The sequence below is a fragment of the Phyllobates terribilis genome, unplaced genomic scaffold (assembly GCF_046119375.1).
Source record: "Phyllobates terribilis strain yellow unplaced genomic scaffold, ASM4611937v1 Scaffold_9__5_contigs__length_417890890, whole genome shotgun sequence".
Lineage (NCBI taxonomy): Eukaryota > Metazoa > Chordata > Amphibia > Anura > Dendrobatidae > Phyllobates > Phyllobates terribilis.
In genome coordinates this window covers 250,130,115-250,147,922 of record NW_027362769.1, presented here as the reverse complement: position 1 = coordinate 250,147,922, position 17,808 = coordinate 250,130,115, and the positions used below count along the sequence as shown (strand labels likewise).

At 39.9% G+C, this 17,808-nt stretch overlaps 1 protein-coding gene across 8 annotated transcripts in view; it reads left to right on the top strand.

Annotated features, from left to right (window-relative positions):
- RBFOX1 (RNA binding fox-1 homolog 1) overlaps positions 1-17,808 on the top strand; it is an 889,443-nt gene that overhangs the window by 212,032 nt on the left and 659,603 nt on the right. The gene's annotated exons all lie outside the window — the stretch shown is intronic.

Genomic DNA, 17,808 nt, shown 5'->3' with positions numbered 1-17,808 from the left:
GTTATTGGTTTTGTCCTTTTCCCTTCCCATCTGCCCTTAAGACGTTCAATCAGGATTTCATGCAAACCTAGATAAAGGCTGCAAGCCATTTCATGAGTATCCATAAAATGTGCTGTTCATTATCTGCTTTATAATGTACAGAGACAGCGCCGAGCCCTGCCTAATCCAGACAACTATATAGAAAATGAGACGGCTCTCTTTTCTTAATCTCATTCAAGCAACTTAGTAGAATCAGGTAGGAAGGAATGTATGAGCATTAGAGAAGACGTGCCGTATACATAACTCAGGTAAAAGTAAGAATAGAGAGACGTCTAATGAAGAGATGCCTCATTTATTAGTTAGAGGATTTTTTTGTTTTTCTAATGACGATTGTTTTTGTTTTAAAGCCTGTTCATCGGTCAAAAATGTTGACTGTTTATATACGATTCTTGGTTATCAAACAGTCCTATTATGTAATATCAATTTAAGAAGCAATGTTCACATGCTATGTACATCGTAGACCATGGTGTGGACCTGGATGGGAGCAGATTGCATTTTTGTTCTATAAATCTGTTATTTCTCTGCATGCTACAATATGACACATAACGGAAGATGAGCCAATCCAAACTTAAAAGTTCAGGGTTTGTAGCGGATATTCAGTGTCTGGTGAAAAACTCCGAACGTGGACTTCTCCCGGAAGTCCGTTTTAATGTTTCGGAGTTTAGGGAGAAGTCCGTTCGAGAGAGAGAGAATGAGAGAATTTTTTCCAGATCCAAAGTTCGGGTCTCCATTGTTTTCAATAGGGTTCGGGTTCTGATTCCAGTTCGGGAACAGCTGTGGTAACCAAACCGAACTTTGGACTGAAGTTCTGGTCGGGTACCAGAACTCAAACTTCCACGCGTCCGCTCATCCTTACATATAACAGATGTATCTTTCTTCACCTTTCTTTATTAAGTCCCAAGATATGGTGCACGATGATTATCAGCTTTGAAAAAAAAAACATGATTCAATGATACTTTGTCAGGAGACGTTTATACTATCTGTATCTGCATGTAATTATCACTTAAATTTCAGCTTGTCCAGGGTTTTGCTACAGTGATGCAATAATGTATTGAATTTCTATCATAAGAAAGTGAAACAAATGTACAAAGAGCAATCTTATCCAAGCATACAGTATAAGGCTGAGGACCTTATATGTCACCTACTAGGGTTGTGGCTGACACAACCACTACTGTTGCATGGTTGTCAGCTGCTGCATCATCCACATAGGGGCATATGATGTATAGAAAGCCAGGATTTGTGGACTTCAAGTGTGCTGTTGATTCACAAACGGATCCGAAGATAAAATAATTTGAAGTGTTTTATTGTCAACGCGTTTCAGAGTCAAATCCGACTCCTTCCTCAGGACGACCACATATGATCAGAAGCACCATGACCAAGGTTTATAATAACCTAGACTGTGTAGGCTCTTTGCTTTTTTAGATGCCTTATTACAGCTCGAGATAGTGATACTATGAGGCCTTTACGTCAGTGCAGAAAAAAATAAAAAAAAAGATTTCATATACAAATTTTATTGCATTCGAGTGAAACGGTTTTGGACAAATCGAATTTGCCTTAAATTTAAAAAAAAATCTGATTTGCTCAAATAACATTTTTGTGACTTGCTAAGTGAATTTTGAAGAAAATTTTTTTTTTTTTTAAAGGGCGCAGAAAAGGGTTAACAAAATAGTATGCTTTATTTTTTTAATTGTTTGAACAGTAAAATTACTGTACTCTGGAGTATAATAGAGTTGCCTTTACATTACATGAAGCAACAAGTTTGCCAGTCGGCAGTCAATTAATAACCTGTTTACACAAGTCGATCCCTCTTCAGATGAGCGCTGAACGATATGTGATAGATTTCTCCATGCACATAAGCTGCCATTGTTCCTGACGGCACTAGTCGCAATGTGTTACTAAGAACAATGATCTTTTGTGCAGCGCAAAAGGTGATTATACTTGACAAATAAGTATTTTTCTCATTCATTTGCCTGTTTAAATTGCAAAAGGATTGTGAACGTTCATTCAAAATAATTGTACAGTGTAAGGGCTTGTGCAGGCAATCGTATTTCGGTCTGAGTGTGACCCCACATAAGATTGGATTGCACTAAGAACAATGTTATTCTATGGGGCACATGTCCAATTTTTATCCTCTGACCGAGACTCTCGGAGGAAAAAAATCGCAACATGCATAATTTGCATCCGAAATTCATTTTGCACTCAGCCATGCAAGTCAATAAGTCCGTGGAAAAAAATTGGACCGTACTTGGATGACATATGAGTGCAATCTGATTTTCACAGACTTCCAGAATGGAGAAGATGGAAACGTTTTTTCCATATTTTTCTCATCTGAGAAAATTGGATCAAACTTTGATAACAATCTCTGGTTAAAGTGTGATTAGCATAATCAACCCGATTCTCTCAGAGGGGAGAAAATATAGTTGTGTGACCTTAGCCTACAGACATGTACATGGCCTCATAGAATAACAAAATACAGTCATCTGCACCAGGCATTAATTGAAGAATTTCTTGGCCAAATTTTAGCAAACTGCTGGATTCAAATTTCGGCATTTTCACTGTTGAATGTACCAAAAACTCATTATATTAAAATTTAATGACCCAATACAACAAAGATTGCACTGTTTGAAGTGGAGTTTCTTCTTGGTTAAAACTTCAATTCCTTATAGTGGATTTGCATTAACGGCAAATCTCTGGTATATTGGTCTTGTCAAATTTTCTTCTAATAAGGCGAGGGTTAAGAGATAGCAGCGAACAGACCTGAGAATTATTCCTAATAATTGTGAAGGCAATGTCGGTGCAGTTGTCACACCTGCTTTAGTCAACACAATCTAAAGAAGACGAAAGGTGATGACTATAAGAAGATCACAGCGCCGCTCTATATTTAAACCCTCACTGCTTTGTGCCACTCCCTATTCTACTACCCCTTTTGGAAATTATTCAAGTGTTTGGTACAAAGAAAAAATAATGAAGCCAGGGCATTTAAACATTTAAAAGGAAGGAACCAATATCCTTGTAAACATTCTCGGCATGGACCAAATTAAGTAAAAGAAGGTTTCAGCCTTGATATGATAAATGATGTTGGCTGTGGTGGTGTTCACCTGTGCTGACCCCAGGATGTTCACACAGATCTGAAAGGTACCGTACATGGTTAAACACTGCAGTGAAACTACTGCAGTGAAAATAACATTCATTTTATAGTGGCAGAAGCTGTAGGGAAATTGTGCAGGGATGGAGTAGTTAAGATGCAAGCTGCAGACTATAGAAAAGATATAGACCAGGAAAGCTATCTTAATGATCCTTGTAATATGAATATTAACAAAAGGTATAATTACTGTTTGAATATTAGGGCTGGACTTCAATTACCAGATGGATAATCATTGCCTGCCTGTTTTTATTAACATATACAATACATCTGAGCTAGGGTTATATAATTAATCATAAAGGGGTATGGAATTTACAGCAGAAGCTCATATTTACTGCGATGCAGCAGAGAACGGAGAAGCATTTAAGCAAAACAAAGAGGTTGTCCTCAGATTTCGGGCAACGAATATGTGTCTTACTTTTAAGATACATTCTGACCAACCTTTACGCTTGTCTGTGTAGCGCCCCGAGGGTTCGGCCGCTACAGGGGTATTGCACCTCAGTCCAGAGGTGTGATATTCCACTCCCGGGTAAGGATGGAGTATGGACCAGGGCTCAGTTAGCTGCATACAGCACACACACCCCATTTCCGAGGGACAGCTCAACGGTGCTCCCACTAGACAGAAGTGCAGGCACGACCGACTATGTCCCTGCCTGGAGTGGGGAGGGGGGTGGAACACCCAGTGCTGTAGGGGCAGATAGGGGTTGGTTCCTGAGCGTAGATAGGAGCTCATTGGTTGCTGGTCACCTGGGCTCATGGTCAGAGGGAGGTATAAAAGGTGGGCACCATCTTAGAACAGTGCTCAGTCTGTGAGGAGAGGAGAGCTGACAGGGAGCAGCAGCTCAGGCTGAGTGCTGCTCCAGAGGCAGGCCTAGAGAAGAGGCCGGAGCCTAAGAGGAGAAGGAGAAGTGGGCCTGGAGAAGAGGCCAAGGGAAGGAGGAGAAGACAGAACAGGAAAGAAGGAGAAGAGAGAGAGAGACGAACAGAAGGGCTCAGGAACAAGAAGGTGGAAGGGACTCTAAGAACCCACGAGAATCCAGGGTGAAGGGTCAGGCAGATTAAGGGTACCGGATCCCAAGTTGGTGGAGGAGAAACTACCCTCAGCCAAAGACCGGTCGTCGTGATCATTTATTGGTGCGACACCTCATCAAACCTGCTAGGAAGGCACCATATAGGACAGCGGAGGACGGGGCCCACGTTTACCCGCACAAGTCCGCGGCAAAAGTGGGTCACTGGTGAGGCAGGCCAGAGAAAGGATTAAAGGGGGTCCTGTGCCATGCTCCTGAACTGCCTGGGAGTTGACCGAGCCCCTCACCTGGTGGACGCAGCACGGCTCGGGCAGTCATTCCCTGCAGAAGTGACTTGGATATTAACCGTGAGTAAAGACCCTGGACTGCAGTACGTTGTCTGTGTGCTTTTTCACTCCTCCGGCACTACCGGTACTGGGACTCTCACCACCATCACTCCCACCATCTACTACACTGCCCTGGGGCCGCACTCTTCCCGTGGGGAGTCACATCATCCCAGCTGCATACATCATCAGCCCCAGCGGTCTGCCCTGCAGCGGCGGTTCCTAACAACCGCAATCCACGGGTGGCGTAGTCGGACATAATCAATAGCACATAACGGACTACCACTGGCCTGACCACCCTGAGCCACGGAACCGGGTTGCCACTACTACTCCCATCGTTCCCTATTGCCCGGATGCGAGTGCCCCACGGCCCAGGAGGCGAGTCATCTGTATGCTCTCCATATGTAAAATGTACTGCACATAGACCTAATGATATCCTAAGTGCCAGCTCACATGAATTCTTTTTCACGTGGACCTCGGTTATTTTTTTACATGGAAGTGGCAGCATGCTTACTATTGATGAGCGAGAGTATGTTCTGTTAACACTTTCAGCGAGCATGCTCACGTGCTCGCCGAGTATCTTCAGCGTGTTCGGCCGTTATGTTTTAGTCACTTCGTGCACATGATTTGTGACTGTTTGACAGCTTTAATACATGTGAGAAATGCCTAAGAAACAGGCATTCCTCACATGTATTAAAGCTGTCAAACAGTCGCAAATCAAGCACCCGGCGTGACTCAAGCATATCACCTGAGCACGCTGAAGATACTTGGAAAGCACCCGAGCATGCTCGTATATCTTGAGTAACGAACATGCTCGCTCATCACTAATGCTTACTGTTTAGTTTGGTCCAAAATACAGACCAAACAAGTGCATGTAAATAGTAAGCAACTTCTCCACTGTACATGAAACAAGTCACGTCCTCAATTCGCAGATTTGAGTGGTCCGAAAAAATAATTGGACCATTTGAATGTAGCTTAAAAGGTAAAAAAAAATTACCTACTGAAATTTCATTTTTAAAGCATTTTATTTAGGTAAAAAGAACAAGAAGGATGGTTGGCCATTAGTTATTTGCAGGTGGGCAGCACAATATTTTCATTTTTCCAAACGTTACTTACAGTAACGCAAAGTATGACAAAGTGATTAATAAAGTTGAATTTGCTATAAAGGCAACTCATATGGCTTCTATAAATGAGTAGTGCGGGTTCAGACCAGGCTGTTGGGTCATCTTTACTTAAAAGAAGGGTATGAACAAAAGATGAGTGAATTTCCTGAAAAATGGTGTCTGATTTTCTAGGTAAATTTTATCGAAAACCATATTGATTTTGCACACATTAAAAATACTCCAAAAGCTTCCAATTGCCCTGAAACAGCTTATGTGCCACTCTGAGATCAACCCAGATTGTATGCAACCCCTTTCAAACTCTTTAAAATAAATAAAGCCTTAGTAATGGCAAAATGGCCTCAAAATATTTGGCTATTGAAAAGGGGATGGTAACCAGTAGTAGAAAACATCCTGTTATAACATACTACATTGTAGACTTATTAAAATTTAACATATTATGTGGGTGATTCAGCAAAGCTCTAGAAAAAAAGCTTTGAAAAGTCTCATTTTTTTTTGCCAAACGTGATATTGTGCAAAATGATTTGACTTTTGGCATGTTAATGCCATTCTTGCCCCAGCTCCAACAAAGTGGGCAGACCTGGGGTGGAACAGGAGCGGGACTGGGCGTAGTGACTGCCCCATATCAAATTCATGAGGAGTATGTCACAAATCTTGCCTCAATAAGTGTGAACCTCTTAATGAATCTGCTCCAAGACATCCTCTCATTAAGACCAGTGAGAGATGTAAAAGTTTGGGGTTTATACCTGACAGTTAGTGTCAAGTGCTAAACTCTGAACATGGACTTCTCCTGAAAATCCATTGTAATGTTTGAGGAGAGAGAGACATCATTTTCCTGCTTCAACGTTCGAGTTCCCATTGTTTTCAATGGGGTTTGGTTTCTCGATCAAGTTCAGGTACAATTCTGGTACCCAAACTAAACTTTGGACTAAAGTTTGGGTCGGGTAATAGAACCCAAACTTCTACAGGTCCGCTCATCCCTTGTCTCGATGAATCACCCCCTTTAATTTTAGATTAATATTATTTTTTTTTTATTTGAATGTTAATTCAAATGAATTAATTCAATTAATTAATTCTGAGGTCGTCTCTCCTATCCAAATTCCCCAAGAAATAGCAGCAGCAACTCCTGCTTGGGCTTTTTTAGTGGAAGCCATGATGGGAAGCTTGCCGTGCCGTATTAGAGGTTAATTAATTCTTCTACATCTTACGCTATCTAGTACCATGGTGGCAGCAATTTAAGAAGATTAATATGAAATGAATAGAGAATTATTCCGTTTTGAAAACTTCGATGAATTATGGGATATTGTAAGCAAACTCGATTTGGGCAGATTTTATTTTCTCATCAGTACTAAGAACCTATGTAGACATTTACTCAAAAGACCTAAAACATTAGCAAAAAAAATTAGAAAACAAGGGTCAAGAAAACATAAAGTTCTCCTGTCATAGGTGGTCAAAGGTGTAGCGTCACTCAAATATTAAGATGACTTTTCATGCTATTCTATGAAACAAAAGGGAACCATTCTCTACTAGCTAAGAATCTATAAGAATATAGCTGGAAAATACTATACAAGCACATTAGATATAAAACAATTCTATGCCGGGAGTACAGTGCTCATTAATGTAGATATTTAGTTTAACAGGTCCTTGTCATAAGGAAAATCCACATTTTAAAGTTCACAATCTTTTTTGAACTATTCCATCTTCGGATTGCCCTAATCATTTGCAGAATAAAAGGGTTATGCCACTATTCACTTGCTGCTTTATATACAATATTCTCTAAAGCCCTGAAATTTCAGATCATCTTTTTTCCTTTTTTAATTCACTCACTTCAACCGAAAATGAAGTCTCCAATGGGTTTGAAAGGTTATTGTTAGGCATAAAATGCCCCTGGGTTTTGGTGCAATGGGAATGGAAAATATATTTCTTAGATTCCAACCACTTTAACAAGATTTGAATACAAGTGGCTTACTGCGATAAGTATGTTAGGTCCCTTATGTTAATTACAGTATTTTAAATGAGGCTAATTTGACAGCCACTGGCATATTATATGCTAAATACTCCATATACCATCTCTAAGAAAATGAAGGCTTGCCTCCTGTGAATACCTTCTTATAGGACAATAATGTTCTGGAGACCTAGTCTGTTAGGAGATATTATCCAATTAAAACTCCGAGCCTTGTTCACTGAAAATATCCTCAGTAGAGAAAAATTGAAATCTCAACAATCACTACTTAGACTTTCATTGATTAAAAAGATAATTTTGCTATATTTCCAAATTAGTCATTCGGTCAATAAATTATTTATATAACATCTGAGTAGAATATAATATCATTAGCCCCTTAGTGACCGGAACAATTTTTTGAAATCTGACCAGTGTCACTTTATGTAGTAATAACTCCAGAACATTTCAACATATTCCATTGATTTTAAGACTGTTTTTTTGGTGGCAGATGATACTTTATAATAATGGTAAATTTAGGTTGATGTGTTTTGCGTTTATTAATAAAAATATCAGAAATGTGACAAAAAATGTTTTAAAATTTTCAATTTTCAAACTTTTCATGATTATCCCTTTAATCCAGATAGTCATACCACACAAAAACTTTAATAAATAACATTTTCCTCCTGCCTGCTTTACATCAGCACCATTTTTAAAATGTTGTTTTATTTTGTTAGCATTTTAGAAGGTTTAAAAATGTAGCAATAATTTTTTATTTTTTCAAGGAAATTCCAAAAAATATTTTTATAGGGACCTGTTCAGTTTTGAAGTGACTTTGGGGGTCCTATATGTTAGAAACCACACAAAAGTCTTACCATTTTAAAAACTGCACCCCTCAACATATTTAAAATTTCTTTAACCCTTCTGGTTCTTTTCAGAAAGTAATGGAAAATAGAATGACAAGAATGAAAAAGTTTATTTTCACCACCTAAATTTTGATATCTTCTGTACAGGCCACTATAACTGGCAGACTTTAAGGCCGTTATTTGGCCATGAACTGCCATGGCAATCATCAGGACCACATGATCAAGATCTCAAAGTGCTGATGAGGTTAAAGAGGGAGCCCTCACACTCTGTTAACTATTTAGATTCTCTAGTCCCCATTGACAGCAGAATCGAAGGGGTTAAACGTGCATGGTCGGTGCCATCACTGATCATTGCTAATGCAGCAAGTTGTCAGCTATAATATACGGGTGATAGCTGCAGGATTGTCACCTGTCGGGGAATGCTAGTCTCATATCACAGGTCAGTAAAAAGATGTCTATTGGTCACTAAGGGGTTAGAAGAGTATAATGTAACAACCACCAACACTACTCTATCCTTCTTTATTAATGTGATGGTTCCATATTTTTGGAGTTGATGCCCAGCTACTAAAGGCAACCTGTCAAGCGTTATATGCTGTCGAAGCCACAGGCAGGATGAATCGCATCCTGGCTGTACGCTTGCCTCCAAGGTATATTTTTAGGGGGTAGAGTCAAATCTTAAAACTATATATTTTCTAAAATTCCGGAGCGTTTCAGAGAACAATATACTTAGCTGAAGTCATGCAGCCAGGCTGCCATTCATGACGCTCATAATTTAGGTTGCATGAATCGCCTGATAGGTTCCCTTTAAAGTGAGTGTTTGCTTCAGTTTATATTCATTTTCATAAGAAGAGGATACAAAAAATGAAGCTGGGACCCCTATAATCAGCTGTAATCTATGGGGAAAACAGTCATCAAGTATGCAATTCTCTTATAGACCGGGGAAATTTGGAATTGAAGAATACCCACTAGAATCAGTGGCCTTTCCAAGAAGTACTTAAATAGACTGGGTCCTCCAAAGAGACAAAGATGCTTTCTTCAGCTATTGTAAGCTTTAGCTTATTGATGGAGACAATAAATAAGGGACCCCACTCTATCAACCACCTAAAAGTTTCATAGTATATACACAGATATAGTTGTAAAGGAGACTGCCTCTTTAAGTATCAAAGTGAATTATTATTTACTTGATAGCGAGTGCAAAATAGTTTCTTTCTACTATGGGAATTGCATTGATTTTGGTCAGCTTACAGATCGATATCTCTTTAGAATGGATTTATTAATGAACAATTAACATTTAGAAAAGTCATTCTGCGAAAAACATAAAATAATAATAATAGGTAGATACTGTTTCTAGCTAGAAAGGTAAACAGATTTTGCTATTCAAGTGTTCTGCAATGTCTTTCCATGCTTTTTTTTATTTTTTTTGCACTGAGTTAGTAAACAGTAGGAATTCTAACATTGCAATGAGGACCTGACCATCCCACAAGTCATCTATAAAGAAAGGATAAATGATAATTTGTGGATGAAACTTTTAACCCATTGGATAACCCATCCCTTCTCTTGTATTATTAGTGGATTAGAAACAGCTCACAACGGGTTCCTCTGTCCTTGGTGCTGAAATAAAAACTTCCACAAGGATTTTTGGTTATTTGCATTCATTACATAACACATTAAAATACTGAAATTGTCACAATATAGCAAATACCTGCTGACTTGAACCTGGTGGAGCACATTTATGTCCCAGTTGGAAGTCCAAGATGAACTAGAAGAATACAGGTAGTGAAGGTTAAAAAAAGAATCATTAAATTGAAGCTGCACAAGTACATAATAAAAAGTAACTAAACTAGTTCATATTATTATATAGCTATTGACTTATTATATTGAATGTATATATATACCCAATTATGTGAGTGTGCACACAACAATGTGCATTGATTATGTACAGGTTACTATACAGTATACTTCTTCAAGAAAAAATTGTGTTCTCCTAGAAGTCTACAAAATATTGAATTTTTCAAGAATCAGATTTTTTTTTCAAAATCGTGGCCAGGTGGCTGCTATTTTGCCTAGCCATAAAGGTTCAAGAAAAGGTTAAGAAAAAAATGTAATACCTCAACGCTCATCTCTCCTGCCAGCCTTGCAGCCCACCATCTGGTCCTCCATGACTTTCGTTTTATCCTTCCCCTCTTTGACCTGATTCACTGATGTTACTGTGCGTTGTGTCATCATGGTCCTCATTGAGATTTCATGACGAGCATTCCCTGAAGCACTGACTAGGTCTCGGGTGACATCTTAACATCATGATGTCACAACGTGCACCACCATGGTTCTGCGTACCATAATATAAGAGGCCAAGTCAGAGTAAGTCAGGCTGAAGAGGATGAACGCGACAAAGGAAAGCGCAAAGAATAGATGTTCAGAGGAACAAACAGTGGGCTGAAGGGACGGTAATTTTTTTTTTTGCTTTACATTCTATGTTTATTATGCTCTAGGGTCTGGAGAGACCCCACAACAAGTTAATAAATATTACATTTGCATAATAACTTTGATTCAATTTGAATTTTACCATCAAATGTAAGTAGTTTGTCAAATTGGAATCTCGGCAGATTCGAGCATCTCTACTACTGAGCAATATTGGAAAATGTTTTTTTTTTTTCATTCTTTCCTTTTTTATTTTAAAATCTTTTCTTTATTTCCTTCCTTTCTTATCTTTGTCATTTGATTGTAAGAGCAATTAACTCTTTCTCTTGTGCTTTTACTATAAGATGAATATAAATCACTCAATGGTGGCCCGATTCTAATGCATCGGGTATTCTAGATGTATGCGGCCGACCGGGCACAATTAGCAGAGCGGTGTTTAAATTTGGCACCAAAATTGCTGATTGGTCGCGGCCGGCAACCGCGACCAATCAGCAAAGTGGTGTTTAAATTTGGCGGCAATATTGGTGATTGGTCGCTGGCGGCGGCCGCGACCAATCAGCGAACTGTGTTAGTGAGGAATGGAGAGCGTGTTTAAGTTTGGCGCCAAAATCGCTGATTAGTCGCGACCGCGACCAATCAGCAGAGCGCTGTTGAAATTTGGCGCCAATCTCGCTGATTGGTCGTGGCTGGCGATCGCGACCAATATGCAGAGTGGGGTTTAAATTTGGCACCAAAATCACTGATTGGTCGCAGCCTGCCACCGCGACCAATCAGCAGAGGGGGGTTTAAATGTGGTGCCAATAATGCTGATTGGTCGCGGGCATCGACCACGACCAATCAGCGTCGTATTAGTGAGGACCGGGGAGTGGCGCTGCCTGTGCGGCTACTTCCGCTGTGAGAAGCCGGGAGATGAGCAGCTACTCGCAGCAGAAGCATCCCGACAGGCGGCGCTGCTCCCCGGTCCTCCGTTCACACTTGCCCTCCGGAGATCAGCGGGCCCAGCCGCTGATCTCCCGACGTTAGCCGCATGGAGGTGAGCGGCGCCACCGATCGGGGTACTTATGCTGCCAGAAGCAGGGAGATGAGCGACTAGCGCCTTTCATCTCCCTGCTTCATCGCCGCTGACCTCCGTCCGGCAGATGAGCCGCTAACGGCCGCCATCTTTTTCTGAAATCCCGCGTCGCTGATTGGCCGCGGCCGGACCAATCAGCAACGCGGGATTTCCTGGACAGAAAGACAGACAGACAGACAGACAGATGGGATAAGACGATTATATATATAGATTGGGAAAAGTTAGCTAAGCAAATCTTCAAAGTTTTGATCTTATTTAAAGAGAGTGTTTTTTCAAGAAGTCGTGTTGTCTAACAATACCTTACATTGAGATCAGCAGTTTACCAAAGTCATGGGTTCTAAAACCACCATTGATTAGTTATTATCACTAAAGATGTGTAGATCAGGCAAAATTTTAACTCATCTGTTCGCGGATTTTTTCCCAGGACATTCCATTTTTCTCCACAAATGCAATGTCTCTTACTACGCTCTGGCGTCTCTCCTGACTCCAAAGTTTGGACACACCTTCTCATTTAAAGATTTTTCTGTATTTTCATTACTATGAAAATTGTACATTCACGCTGAAGGCATCAAAACTATGAATTAACACATGTGGAATTATGTACTTAACAAAAAAGTGTGAAACAAGTGAAAATATGTCTTATATTCTAGGTTCTTCAAATTAGCCACCTTTTGCTTTGATGACTGCTTTGCACACTCTTGGCATTCTCTTGATGAGCTTCAAGAGGTAGTCACCGTAAATGGTCTTCCAGCAATCTTGAAGGAGTTCCCAGAGATGCTTAGCACTTGTTGGTCCTTTTGCCTTCACTCTGTGGTTCAGCTCACCCCAAACCATCTCGATTGGGTTCAGGTCTGGTAACTGTGGAGGCAAGGTCATCTGGCATAGCACCCCAGCACTCTTCTTCTTCGTCAAATAGCCCTTACACAGCCTGAAGGTGTGTTTGGGGTCATTGTCCTGTTGAAAAATAAATGATGGTCCAACTAAACGCAAAATGGATGGAATAGCATGCTGCTGCAAGATGCTGTGGTAGCCATGCTGGTTCAGTATGCCTTCAATTTTGAATAAATCCCCAACAGTGTCACCAGCATAGCACCCCCACACCATCACACCTCCTCCTCCATGCTTCACGGTGGGAACCAGGCATGTAGAGTCCATCCGTTCACCTTTTCTGCATCGCACAAAGATCTCAAATTTGGACTCATCAGACCAAAGCGCAGATTTCCACTGGTCTAATGTCCATTCATTGTGTTATTTAGCCAAAACAAGTCTCTTCTGCTTGTTGCCTGTCCTTAGCAGTGGTTTCCTAGCAGCTATTTTATCATGAAGGCCTGCTGCACAGTCTCCTCTTAACAGTTGTTGAAGAGATGTATCTGCTGCTAGAACTCTGTGTGGCATTGACCTGTTCTCTAATCTGAGCTGCTGTTAACCTGCGATTTCTGAGGCTGGTGACTCGGATAAACTTATCCTCAGAAGCAGAGGCGATTCTTGGTCTTCCTTTCCTGGGGCGGTCCTCATGTGAGCCAGTTTCTTTGTAGCGCTTGATGGTTTTTGCAGCTGCACTTGGGGACACTTTCAAAGTTTTCCCAATTTTTCGGACTGACTGACCTTCATTTCTTAAAGTAATGATGGCCACTCGTTTTTCTTTACTTAGCTGCTTTTTTCTTGCCATAATACAAATTCTAACAGTCAATTCAGTAGCTGTGTATCCACCAGACTTCTGCACAGCACAACTGATGGTCCCAACCCCATTTATAAGACAAGAAATCCCACCTATTACACCTGGCAGGGCATACCTGTGAAGTGAAAGCCATTTCCAGTGACTACCTCTTGAAGCTCATCAAGAGAATGCCAAGAGTGTGCAAAGCAGTCAACAAAGCAAAAGGTGGCTACTTTGAAGAACCTAGAATATAAGACATGTTTTCAGTTGTTTCACACTTTTTTTGTTAAAGTATACAATTCCACATGTGTTAATTCATAGTTTTGATGCCTTCAGTGTGAATGTACAATTTTCATAGTAATGAAAATACAGAAAAATCTTTAAATGAAAAGATGTGTCCAAACTTTTGGTCTGTACTGTACCTATATATATATATATATATATATATATATATATAAAATTAAAAATCCTTTTGCGCACCTTACCCCTCACCTATCTGGCTCCTTCGCACTTTACTGCTACCCGACTGACCATCTGGTCCTCATCACGTCTTTGGATTGCTGTTGGGTGCACTGAAATCCTTGAGAATTTCTGAGGCTTGCTAGGCCCAGGAGGATACTTTGAATGCTCACACAAAGGTCCAAATGGGTGGTGGTGAAGGGCAGAGAGGTCGAAAAGGTGAGTACAAAGTTGTTGTTTTTACATGTTGATGGCCTTTTACAGTTCAGAAAAATGGCCATTTTGCTAAATCTACATGGAAATGAATTAGGATTTGTAATATTCGAGTAGCGTAGCATTGGATTCCACTCAAATTTATTTGCTCATCTTTAATTCTCACTTTTGAGCACTGCAGCCAACCATATCATGAATGGTCAAACATGTCATTACATTTATTGGCTGGGTTCACCAGGGCAGGAGCCCCTGTTTTTAAGATGATCTCTCAGGCTGAAAAAGGAGTTGTCAAGGGGGATCCTTATTTATGACGTGCATATGGACAGGTTTTTTTTTCACTTATAGTGTTTACAGGTTATCTAATTATTACTATTTGTACCTATTTATGATTGGCAAACATGACTTGGCTGTGTCTCGCCACTGCAGTCCCACCATTGATTCACTTTAGCCTAGAATACCATTGGAAAAATAACCCAGCATCCACGCCGATTGCTTAGTCAGTTTCTTTAGGGCTGAATGTGATGTCATTATTTTACATTGCTTATATGAGTTTACTGTATTTAGCATTGTCAATCACCATGATTTTCATTTAGTAAAAATTGTAAAACGGAAGTTGATAATAAACACAATATTTAATTTATTAGGTCAGATTTAGATTAAAGGAATACATAAATATAGTCTGAATTAATTTATCTATTAGCTTTGTGAGATTTTTAATGTTTTGTTGTTTCCATGGCAATATATATCAATCAAATAGAAAAACAAATAATTAAATAAACATTAAAACAGCATTAAAAAGCATTCCCATCCATTCATTACAACAATTTCAGATTTCCTCCCTTTATATTCATGTATTTTTTTCAGCACACCAAATGTAGGTGTTTCTTCAGAATATGCTGTCAGCTGATATGCTTTATGATTTCAATTACACATTTAACCTCGTCTTCCAGAGCTTTCTCTGTTTGTTTTCTACAGTAACATCGGGATTTCTGGATAGATTGAAGACAGCAGCATGGCATAGTAATCGGGTCGCTGGAGATGCATTGTGGCATTTTAATTGCCATTAAAATAATTACTCTATTGGGAAATAGATGTGGATTGCAAATGTTTTGATTAGAATTGTTGTAATTTTGCCATTTCCATTACGATAACGTTGAAACAAAGTCAGTAGAATGAATAAAAATAGAAAAAGAAAAAAAAGAAATATTTTAATGAAGTCGGTTTGTGATACGTCAGCTATTAAAGGTTTAACCATTAACCAAAAATGAAAAATAGAGAAAATAAAAATAATAGGAAGGATTTCTAGTGGAGACGGAAGTTTCTCAATCTGATTGGAATTGTTGATCTTTGACGTGTCTGCCATTGCATTGGAAATGTAATAGATATTTGCCAGCTGTTTTTTGTGTTTTTTTTTACTGGAGAAAAATGGGTAATGCATGGACCATTGGTTTAGTTGTCCTCAAAAAAAAATAATGTCATAATAATAGCATTGCCTGTTGCACTTCCACTAGAAATATAATTAGATTTTTTTTTAAATTGAAACTTCTTGTTGAAACCATTTTTACATAATGGGGCACATTTATCGATACTCTCTAAGTATAAGGCTAAGTGCCCACGATGCAGAAATGCTGCGGAGCGTTTCTGCATCTCCCTGGCAGAAAAAAACGCATGCGGATTTTACATGCATTTATTCTGCCAGGTAGAAGCGTTTGTGAAGCGTTTTGATCATGCGAATTCGCATGCAGGTTGTCAAGTGCTTTTCCAAGTGATTTTAGCATCACTTGGAAAAGTGCTTGACAACTTAGTCACACTATATAAATCCATGCAACCGGCATAGATTTAGGTTGTGTGACCAAGTTACGATGCTGCAAATGCAGCATCAATAGTAAAAAAATGAATAAAAATGTTGATAAATAAAAAAAAACATTATACTCACCTTCTGATGGCCCCTGGTCTTCTCTCCGGTGCATCCAGTGTCTTCAGCGGCACGCAGTGGTGTAAAAGGACCTTCCATGATGTAATTTAGTCATGTGACAGGTCACGTGACCGCCGACGTCAGCGGTCGCGTGACCTGTCACATGACTAAGTAACGTTATGGAAGGTCCTTTTACCACCACGAGCAGCCGAAGAGCCAGCAGCACCGCCGGGGGCACACAGGGGACCATCAGAAGGTAAGTATATGTTTATTTTTTATTTTAATTATTTTTTAACTACAGGTACTATGGTACCCAGGTCAGGAGGAGAGTCTTCTCCTCTCCCGACCCGGGTACCATCCGCGCATTAATCGCATAAGATCCGCAAGACTACATGTAGTCATGCGGATCTTATGCGATCCAATGCAAGTCATTGGCGGCGATTTTGCAGTGAAATAGCACTAGAATTGGTCTTGCTGCGGTTTTTGACGCAATGCGAATTCGCAGCGGAAATTTCCGCATGATGTGCACAGCACATGCAGATTTGCATTGCAGTAAATGGCAGACCTATTACAAGCGATTTTAGTGCATTTTCGTGGCATTTTTGCAGTGAAAATATGCCCAAAAAAGCATTAAAATCGCTTCGTATGCACATAGCCTGACAGTGTGCTAAATTTATCAAGATGGTGTTTGGTTAATTTGGTGAGCCCTTATATTGTCTATACAAGAACACTCCATTCATTAGCTTGCTGCCTGAAATTTGGCAAAACCCTTTTTGACAATAGCCTTTCCCATTACCACCATTACATCCATTGTGAGACAAGTCATGAAAGACAGTATTTTTGCACACATTACTCCAGAATGTTTGCATATGTAGCTTAGTAACTCTCCCCATTGTATCTTCAGGTCTCGGTTAAGGGATTGGTTGAAAATCTTTTCATTGTGGCTATTTGTAAATGGGAAAAGCCATCACTAGTAAATTAAGATATTTACTGGGACCCTGTCACCGGGTTTTTGACACCTAATATGAGAGCAACGTAATGTAGACGCAAGAGACCCTTATTCCAATGATGTGCTACTTACGGGGCTGCTTGCTGTAGTTTTGATAAAAATCACTGGTTTATCAGCAGAAAACTATCACTAGTGGACTAGTAAGCCTGCTGCCTAGTAGTTCTTCATATTTATGAGCTCTGTGTTGCCCAGCCCCCACCACTGAGTGGCTTCTTTCTGCCTATGCACAGTGTACAAATTAAGCTGCCAATCAGTGGTGTGGATGGGGTTATAAAGAGCTCAGTATTCAGAGAACTGATAGATTTGCAGCAGACAAAACTGTGTTTTTATCAAAACTGATGCAAATAGTCTTGTAAGTGATACATTTCTGGAAACAGAGTCTTTGCCCCATGCTGCTCTCAGATAACTTGGTGGCAAATTCCAAGAAAAAAATGAACAGATAGCTGTTTTGACTATCTAAAGTAAGATAAAGGGAACTTGGATGATGCCCAGCCATCATACTGAAAGTGCAACACCTGGGAGAAAATTATCTTTATCTCTCCCGGGAGCCACCGGCTTTCAGTTATGCATGCATGCTGATGTGGTTAAAATCACCACTCAAAGCACT